This window comes from Pantherophis guttatus, chromosome 3 (genome assembly GCF_059756535.1).
Source record: "Pantherophis guttatus breed Tessera chromosome 3, ASM5975653v1, whole genome shotgun sequence".
In the NCBI taxonomy this organism is placed as follows: domain Eukaryota; kingdom Metazoa; phylum Chordata; class Lepidosauria; order Squamata; family Colubridae; genus Pantherophis; species Pantherophis guttatus.
This window is the reverse complement of record NC_142065.1, coordinates 190,476,306-190,485,425: the sequence shown is the minus strand read 5'-3', so window position 1 is coordinate 190,485,425 and position 9,120 is coordinate 190,476,306. Positions and strand designations below refer to the sequence as shown.

Below are 9,120 nucleotides of genomic sequence, written 5' to 3'. Positions count from 1 at the left end.
GAATTCTGGGAGTTAAAATCCACAACTCTTAAAGCTGCCAAGTTTGAAGACCTCTGATGTACACAGATGAAGCATTTCAAGTTTGCATTGAAGGTACATTAAGGTGCATTTAAACTATTTGAACCCCCTTTAAATATGACCGTTGGCTGGATTGGGTTGAGTTTGGTGACCATTTGAGAGTGCCTTCATATATTCCAAACCATCCCTGCTTAAAATTATTTGTAACCCTGTGCTGGGGTCAAAGGTCAAGAAGTTTAGGATTTCGTGGGAACATGCGCTTGTTTGGGTTTGGTTCAAAAGCTTAAGTTACCTGCTTGACAGGTAGCAATTAGAGAGTAATAGCTTGCCAAGCTGGAATGTCGTAGCTGAGGCCCATTGCCGAGGATCTGGTTTACCTGTTCAACAGGTGTGGGCTGTAGGGCTATGATAAGTATGTGCTCGCACAGCATTCCAAAGAATCAATTTTCCCTTTAAAAGACATTGTCATGACTGCAGGGCATAAAAGGGCTGGGTTGAGCCCCTCTGGAAGGTAGTTGGTTATTTGCACAGCAAAGAAACAAAATAAATAGTGGCAGAGGAGATAAGGAAAAGAGATGGAGGGAAGAACAAGGCTCTTGTTTCTCTCCCCTTTCTGTTTTCCTACTGGTTTGGTAAGAAGTACAACTGGTTGGTTAGTAAATGAATGGAACGAATAGTCGTGTCTTGGAGCATTTTAATGTACAATACAAGCCTTCCCCAGATGAATGCTCTCCAAATGTATTTGGCTGCAATATCCATCATCCATGGTAGAGTGGGGATAGTGGGAATTGTAGCCCGGTATATTTGAAAGACACCAGTTGTAACATGCTCCAGATTTCTTTGACACTTTTCTTTCTACCTTCTCTCATGGATCTGTGATCAAATGCAGTTTTGTATGGAAGCTGTATACTTCTAACCCTAACCTCAAGAAAATGTTTCTAATGCAGCATTGTAAAGAAAATATTTGCTTGAAATGTCCATTCTGTAAGCAGTTTATGAAAATTATAATCTTCCAAAGACACTAGAGCAGATAGATTCTTTCTTATTTTATTTTTACAATATTCAGTTGTACAATATTTTATTTTTACAATATTCCTGTAAAGTAAGCTGTATACTTCTAACCCTAACCTCAAGAAAATGTTTCTAATGCAGCATTGTAAAGAAAATATTTGCTTGAAATGTCTATTCTGTAAGCAGTTTATGAAAATTATAATCTTCCAAAGACACTAGAGCAGATAGATTCTTTCTTATTTTATTTTTACAATATTCCTGTAAAGTATGCTGTTATATCATCCACCTAGTCCAGTGTTTTTCAAACTTGGCAGCTTTAAGATATGTGGACTTCAACTCCCGAATTCCCCAGCCAGTCCACATAGATTTTAAATTGTCAAATTTAAAAAACACTGATCTAATCCATAGTGAGAGCAATATTTGCATGGAGATTTAACCCAAGTGTGTAATCTAGCCCTTTAGCTGCTATATCAGATTACTCTCTACAATGATATTTGAAAGATCTTGTCAGTATTTAATATATTACATATTTCTTTACTATGATTTTCTCAAATTTAAATATTAAACATACAATATCTGAAATTTGAATCCAGATGTTGCAGCACTAGTTGGGATCAGATTTTTAACTGATTATTGAATCGATATAGTGTAATACAGGGGTGTCAAACTGGAGGCCTGTGGGCCAGATGCATCATGTGTAGGCCACGCCCACCCCAATTCCGCAAAGGGAAAAAACATCACAAAACATCACATGACGGCAACGTAACGCCGTGAGTTTGACACCCGTGGTGTAATAATTACTGCAGACTGTTGAACTAGGACAGCGAGATCCAGGTTCAGTTTCAACTATGGAAGTGACTTGGAGTCAGAAAATTATTCAGTGCCCAGGATTATTGTTATGGGAAAAAAATAGAGGAGGACGTTCTGCTATGTATGCTACCTTAAGATCTTGGGAAAAGATGGGATATAAATTTAGCAAAATGAAAATAAATACATTTTAATCATGCATAAAGATAGAAATGAGATGTATCTTTAGATAGTAGTTAAAATAGACAAAAAAACACCACTTTAGGGTCACACACATCATGCTAAGATGCAATGTAATATACTTGGTTTTGTGTGTTGTGCAAAACTAACCATTGTGGTTTAAAAAGAGGATTCATAGCTTAGCCTGATGGGCTCAAACAGCCAATTATAGCTTAGTCAACAAATTGTGGTCAACAAAACCAAGGCTTTGTGTAACAGTGACAGGTCAATAGATATTAAAAAGCTGAACAAATGAATCTTGATCTTCTTCTATAGAGGTGTCCTCAGCTTGCCTTCTGGAGAAGTTTACTTCCCCCCTAGAACTGGTTAGTTAACTACTGAGTTGGTTCAAGCAATCTTGTCAGCATGAAAGAGCACATTGCAGCCCTTGTTCTTTATACATTCTTAAAGTATATTTCTAATAGTTCGGATGTTCAGCACCTTCACATTTTGCACAAAAATGCCCTTATCTTACCTTGTTCATTTACCTATTATTCTTATAGATTACTGTAGTCCTAATAAATATTGCAACAGTCTACTTCCAGTTAAAATTAAATACTTATCCATACAATTTGCCATGATGCAGAGCATGTCAAAACACCTTGAGACAATAAGAGAATAAAAACCAAAACCATGTTCCTTGGAAAATTTTGTAGTGATGGAAAATAGTTTTAAAGGGCACCCAGTTTTTTTAAAAGCCTAAGGAGGTTCTATTCCCACCTCCAGGTTTTCTTAATAATAATTACTCCTGCAAGCCATTGACAAATGGGATATTTCATTGAATGAATGGCATGCATGACCACTTGGAATGAAGCTCCTAGGAATTCAGTACAGAGAAACTTCCAATTGTGTGTAAAATTGCAGCCTAAATCCGGGCCTGGATTCAGCTATTTTGAGATGAAAATACATCCTGTAGTTTTAAAAGTATGTTTTAGAAGTGAAATGAACCACTGATGCATTTAATATGGCCTCTCCAGATCCACTTGAAACTTGGCTTCACATTTTAATTGCATTGAAAAAAGCTATCAGAGCAATTATTTGCTTTGCATTGCTAGAGTGCCTGGAAAATGGAGAAAGCTTTAATATATTCTTCTAAAATGCTTTCTGAGGCTGCATTTTATACAAACCATTTGAAGAATGTTTATGTTTTTTGACACTTTTCTTCAGAAAACCTTATTGGTTTCCTGCTTTGTTGCATTGACCTATCCAAATCATTCTATGATTCCAATTTTTTTTTTGTTTCTCCAACTTTTGCATCCTGTTATCCGTAAGAGGACCACTCCTTTCTTAATGTTGAATTTAGCACCCTTTGCAAATTGCTATAGAAGTTCTCAATTTCTTCCTTCACTGCTTCTGAACAAGCTCAGATATTATTGGAGCTTGAGATGGAAGACCAGCATTATTTAGGGCTTAAAGATGACACAAAACCAAAAGTGTTGTAATCTTTCACCTTTATGGAATGTTTTAAATTCTTTTAAAAAATGTTCCATCAGTGTGAAATCAGTAAAAACATACATAGTTTTCATGTAGTGACCACAATTGGCATCAAATCAGTGATTAAGCAAAGTAGCCATTTTTGCTAATTGAAACCATAACTTTGCCTATGATCTTACTTTCCTTTGCTTTACAGACTTGTGAAAGTCATAAATGTGAGGACTGATCATAAAGTTACCCTTTCATCACTGTTGTTACCTGTGGTTTAAATGTCACAGCTAAGAAAAGCGGTCCTGTATTTCTACTCTCAGCAATGATATTGGAGAAATTTGCTTCAAGTTCAACAGATTTGCTTAGACAGTTTGGGGCATCAGGCCGAGTTACTCAGATCTGGCTTGCATGATATCTCAGTTGCATGATTAGGTAGAGTATCTTAATCACAATTTTTATCCATGTTTGCATGGCATTAGGGACAGTGGTGGGTTCCAACTAGCGTTACCACTGGTTCTCTTCGTGCACACGGATGCGTGCCAAATTTGCGCTGTGCGCAAGCGTGTTAGATTTCTGCCCAGCTGAGGTACAGCAATCGACTCTGCTGCGCCTATCAGCTGGGCTAAAAAAGAAGAAATAAAGGTAAGAATAATGTGGGGGCCCAGCTCCCAAACAAAGAGAACAGGTTCGGTGACGTCACATCGTCACCGCTACCGGCTCAGCCGAAATGGGCCATAACGGGAGCAACCCACCACTGATTAGGGGGCATCCAAACCCAGACAGAGAGGAATTATCCAGTGGTGAAATCCGATTTTTTTTACTACCAGTTCTGTGGGTGTGGCTTGGTGGGCATGGCTTGGTGGGCGTGGCAGGGGAAGGATACTGCAAAATCTCCATTCCCTCCCCACTCTCAGGGAAGGATATTGCAAAATCTCCATTCCCACCCCAATCTGGAGCCAGACAGCGGTGGTATTTGCCAGTTCTCCAAACTACTCAAAATTTCGGCTACCGGTTCTCTGAACTGCTCAAAATTTCCATTACCGGTTCTCCAGAACCTGTCAGAACCTGCTAGATTTCACCCCTGGAATTATCTCTTCTATTTAACCTCTAGACATGGAGGTAAAAGCAGGATGAAGGTTGTGATTCTTTCATTTTTCATCCCCCATAAAATGTCTCCTTCCCATTAAACGAGATTCCTGGTGATGAAATAAGAATAAGGGATGGAGGAAAATGCAACCTTCTCCCATTCATTCAATCTGGATCAGTGGCCTGATCCAGATTGGCATGCACCCATCAGTATGACCAGGGTTGTATTTGGATTCTCATGTTGGAGAACTGTATATTTATGAGACAAATTCCTCAGACATAGAGGTCCTTAATATGTCTTGCCTCATCTCCACTGCAACTGTGTGAGAAGGAGCAATATGCACCTTACCTTAAAGCAGTGGCGGGTTTCAATTTTTTTTACTACCGGTTCTGTGGGTGTGGCTTGGTGGGCGTGGCATGGCTTGGTGGGCGTGGCAGGGGAAGGATACTGTAAAATTTTCATTCCCACCCCACTCCAGGGGAAGGATACTGTAAAATCTCCATTCCCTCCCCAATCCAGGGGAAGGTTACTGCAAAATCCCCATCAGCTGGGACTTGGGAGACAGAGAATAGATGGGGACGGGGCCAGTCAGAATTTTTACTACCGGTTCTCTGAACTCAAAATTTCCACTACCGGTTCTCCAGAACTGGTCAGAACCTGCTGAAACCCACCGCTGCCTTAAAGCCATTTCAGGTACTCCAAATGCTGTTTATGCATTATTTAAATCCTCCCCTTTCTATAGCCTGAGCAATATAAAGCAGGCAAGCCTCAACTAATCTGATGAAATATCTCTGTTGTGCAGAAAGTGATGTGCTTGATTTTCCTTTTTGTTTTACAGAAATCAAGCCATTTTTACCACGATGCTCCTGTAATTGAAATGATTTCAAGTGGGTTTTAATTCCAGCACTTCAGGAAATAAAGGCCTTCCTGCCGTCTCTCCCAAAAAGCGAAGACATGAGTCAAACCACCCTTGCAGGATGAAACTCAGCTAATGTGAGGGGAGGGAAAAATTTTAAGCACAGACTTGAATTTGGTCAACGTTGCAAAAAAGTTCTGTTTAGAACAGTGTTTCTCAACCTTAGCATCTTTAAGATTTGTGGACTTCAAGCCCCATGGCTGGCTGGGGAATTCTGGGAGCTGAAGTCCACATATCTTAAAGTTGCTATAGTTGAGAAAAACTACTTTAGAATCATGACTTAGGAAAATCAATGGAAGTAGAGTTCTGAACCTAATATTATCCTGCTCACAACATGTGAGATAAATGTCTTCACTTATAGAACCTGCTTCAAAGTTTGCACACGCTAAAATTTGTCACAATCATGGATGATCCTGAATTCACTCTGAGATTCCTGCCTTTTAATTGTGCCTACCAGGCCTTCTTATTTTGTCTTGTAATGGCTTGGTTTCATACAGACTGGATGTGAGGTGCGAAGGATCAGGTCCACATATGAAGGTCCAATTAAACTGATTTTTTGCTAATAATGCCTATGAACAGGAATCTTGTCAACTAACAGGCTAGATAAGGGTCAATAGGATTCAAGGGAAGTTGAACTTAGTTTGCTTGTGGCTACATAAGGATTCTAGGCTGATCCCTCCTTTAACTCTGCCCCCAGGTTCTGCCATTCCTCCTATACTGGGATAGTGCATTTACTTAGGAGCACTTGATAAAGTTTTGAGTAAGCTAATACAACGTAATAAACTAAACATAATGAGATAAAATGGCAGTTTTCCTGCCATACTTACCCAGGCATAAAATTAGGCAGTGAACATGCAAGCTCACAACCACTGGTTCATTCTGTGAGCTGGGATGGTTAATGAGATAATACGAGATTCATTTAGCCTAGTTTAACATAATGCAACAATGTTCCAGTGTAGTTCTGCCCTTCTGGAAGAGGCCTGAAAATAAAGCCAAAAACAAACAAAACCCACAATGTGGGTTTATTTTAGGCAGATGGAGTTTTCACACATCACGATGTTAACCAAATAGATAGCTTGTTGACTACAGATTCACATGGCAGGAGTCTGTGACTGATTCACCACCAACACTAGGTAAGTGCAGTGGTTCATTAAGATTGGACTGAGATATACAAGTCCCGCCAAATACTGTTGCAGTTGCTGCACTCTTTGTAAAAACTTCTCACAAAATAGATGCACTGCTGTAAGCACAAAAACCTAAACAGCTGCATCCATTATCTTCATTTCCCAGAGAATAGGAAATCCATGAGAATAAAATAGAAAGAGTTCAGCTGCTTACCCACTAGTTAGTAAGAAGAGATTGGAGATTTAAGGGAAAAATGAACACCCAGAAGTCCAGCATTATTGTATGAATAGGAGGATCAAGCAGGTCAGTGCTAAGAAAAGCAAATGGTGATTATCCTTCCAAGAAAGCAGCTTCCTCAGTACTCACCCCACCATGGCTGCACCATGGAACAAGGTTAAGCTGTGAATATAATGATCTTGCCTCTGTTGGCAAGCTGTCTCTTCTTTTCATTCCCCATGCTTCTTAAGGTAGTATCATCAGTAGAAAATTTTAGTGGTTTTCAGTTCAGTTCCTTATAGGTGTTAGATGGTTTGAATCAGTGTTGACTCCTGGTGATTGCCTGAATGAGTCCCTGCAATTTTCTTGGCAAGATTTCAGAAGCGATTTGCCATTGTCCCCTTCCTAGGGTTAGGAGAGAGTGGCTGGCCCAAGACATCCAGCTGGCTTTGGGCCTAAGGCAGGATTAGAAATCATGGCTTTTGGATTTCTAGCCTGGTGGTCTTAACCACTGCACCAACCTGGCTCCGATATTCATAAATCTACCTGCTTATTAAGATTTACTTTTCAGGCTTGGCTGCAGTTCTCCTTGCTGATGGAAGAGTAGTTTTGGTAGGGCAACCCCAGGGCTGCATGCTGCTTTCTCAGAGGCACATGAAATTTGTCCTGGTCCAAGAGAGAAGTAGAGAACCTTCTACCGATCTGTGTTTGTGTTACATATTTTAGTTGTTGCCCTTTAAATACCTTACCTTTTGAATATGTATTGCTAAGTTTATAAGCTAATGTGAAGCAATGTATAAATATTTCAAATAAAAATGTTCAAAACCTGCCTTTTGTTTATACTTCTTTTTAACTGTAGATTGTTTCCTTTGTCAATTCTTTTAATACAGATTAAGCTGCCAATACCAAAATTTAAAATTATGTATGTATCTCAGTGGTTGATTTCAAATTTTTTTACTACCGGTTCTGTGGGTGTGGTTTGGTGGGTGTGGCATGGCTTGGTGGGTGTGGCTTGATGGGCATGGCAAGGGAAGGATACTCCCTTCCCTTGCCATTCCCTCCCCAATCCAGGGGAATCCAATAAAATCTCCATTCCCTCCCCAATCCAGGGGAAGGTTACTGCAAAATCCCCATTTCCTCCTGATCAACTGGGACTTGGGAGGCAGAGAATAGATGCAGGTGGGGCCAGTTAAAATTTTTACTACCAGCTCTCCGAACTACTCAAAATTTCCACTACCAGTTCTCCAGAACTGATCAGAACCTGCTGAAACTCACCTCTGGTATGTATGTATGTATGTATGTATGTATGTATGTATGTATGTATGTATATATAAAGTAAATGTTTTAAAATTTTAAATACATTTACACACATGCTACCCATTCTCATGTTTGGCTGAAAGATTACCACTGATTACTTATTATTCTTACTTGCTATATGCACTTAATGTATGGTTGTTTAGACACTTGTTATAAAAATTAGAAATTTACCCATGAGTTCTTTAAGAAAATCTGTTAAGTTATACTAACTGGTGCTTTTAAAGATGTTGATTGAAATACATTCTGCCATAGAGAAGGAATCTCTCAGCATGCTCTAACATGTAATCCAGAATGACTAAAAGATACTCTAAGACAGGAACTTAAGGTAAACATTCACCCTCAAAAAGCAATGCTAACAGAATAGAACAAGAGTATAAGAATGAGTCTTGTTGATGAAGCACATGTTCATTTCCAAACTTAGTGAGATGCTCACCAAAATCTTTCTAAGAAGAGCTCATAAAGGAGAGTATTATCTTATTTATCTCTTATTTATACTCTTATTTGAAGGGCTGCTATTGAGATGGGGATTTTATGGACCTCCTAGTGTTGTTAGCCTTCAGCTCTGATATGCCTTAACTAACATGGTCAAGAAGCACAGGAATTGCAGTCCGTTAACATCTCAAATGTATAAATCTAAAAACTGTGTATTATTACTCTCCACAGCATTTCATTCACCTACTGGCCATAGAGTCTATTTACAAATTTGTGATATCTTCTTCAAAAGATCTAAATTAATGGCCTGCTCTATGTTGGGACATGGAATGCTGTGTAAGAAATACTACCCATTACTGTTATGTTTGTGACTTGTCTAGTTTACAGGTTGAAGTTTCTAGGGTTAAGTGACGGAGTAAAAGAAGAAAAACTCCCCATCTCACACTTGCTGATTTTCCAAATCAGAGCCCCAAACTCTTTAGATTTGCTATCTAAATAATCTCATCCATTTATTTTAAACCTTTTCACTCCATTTTTCAGCCAGAAA

The 9,120-nt window shown here is 39.1% G+C and overlaps 1 long non-coding RNA gene across 1 annotated transcript; it reads left to right on the top strand.

Annotated features, from left to right (window-relative positions):
- Nucleotides 1-3,685: 3,685 nt before the first annotated feature.
- Nucleotides 3,686-7,653, top strand: LOC117668323 (uncharacterized). Its single transcript, XR_004592251.3, has 2 exons — nucleotides 3,686-3,912; nucleotides 5,406-7,653. It is a non-coding gene; the product is annotated as an uncharacterized LOC117668323 (long non-coding RNA).
- Nucleotides 7,654-9,120: the final 1,467 nt, after the last annotated feature.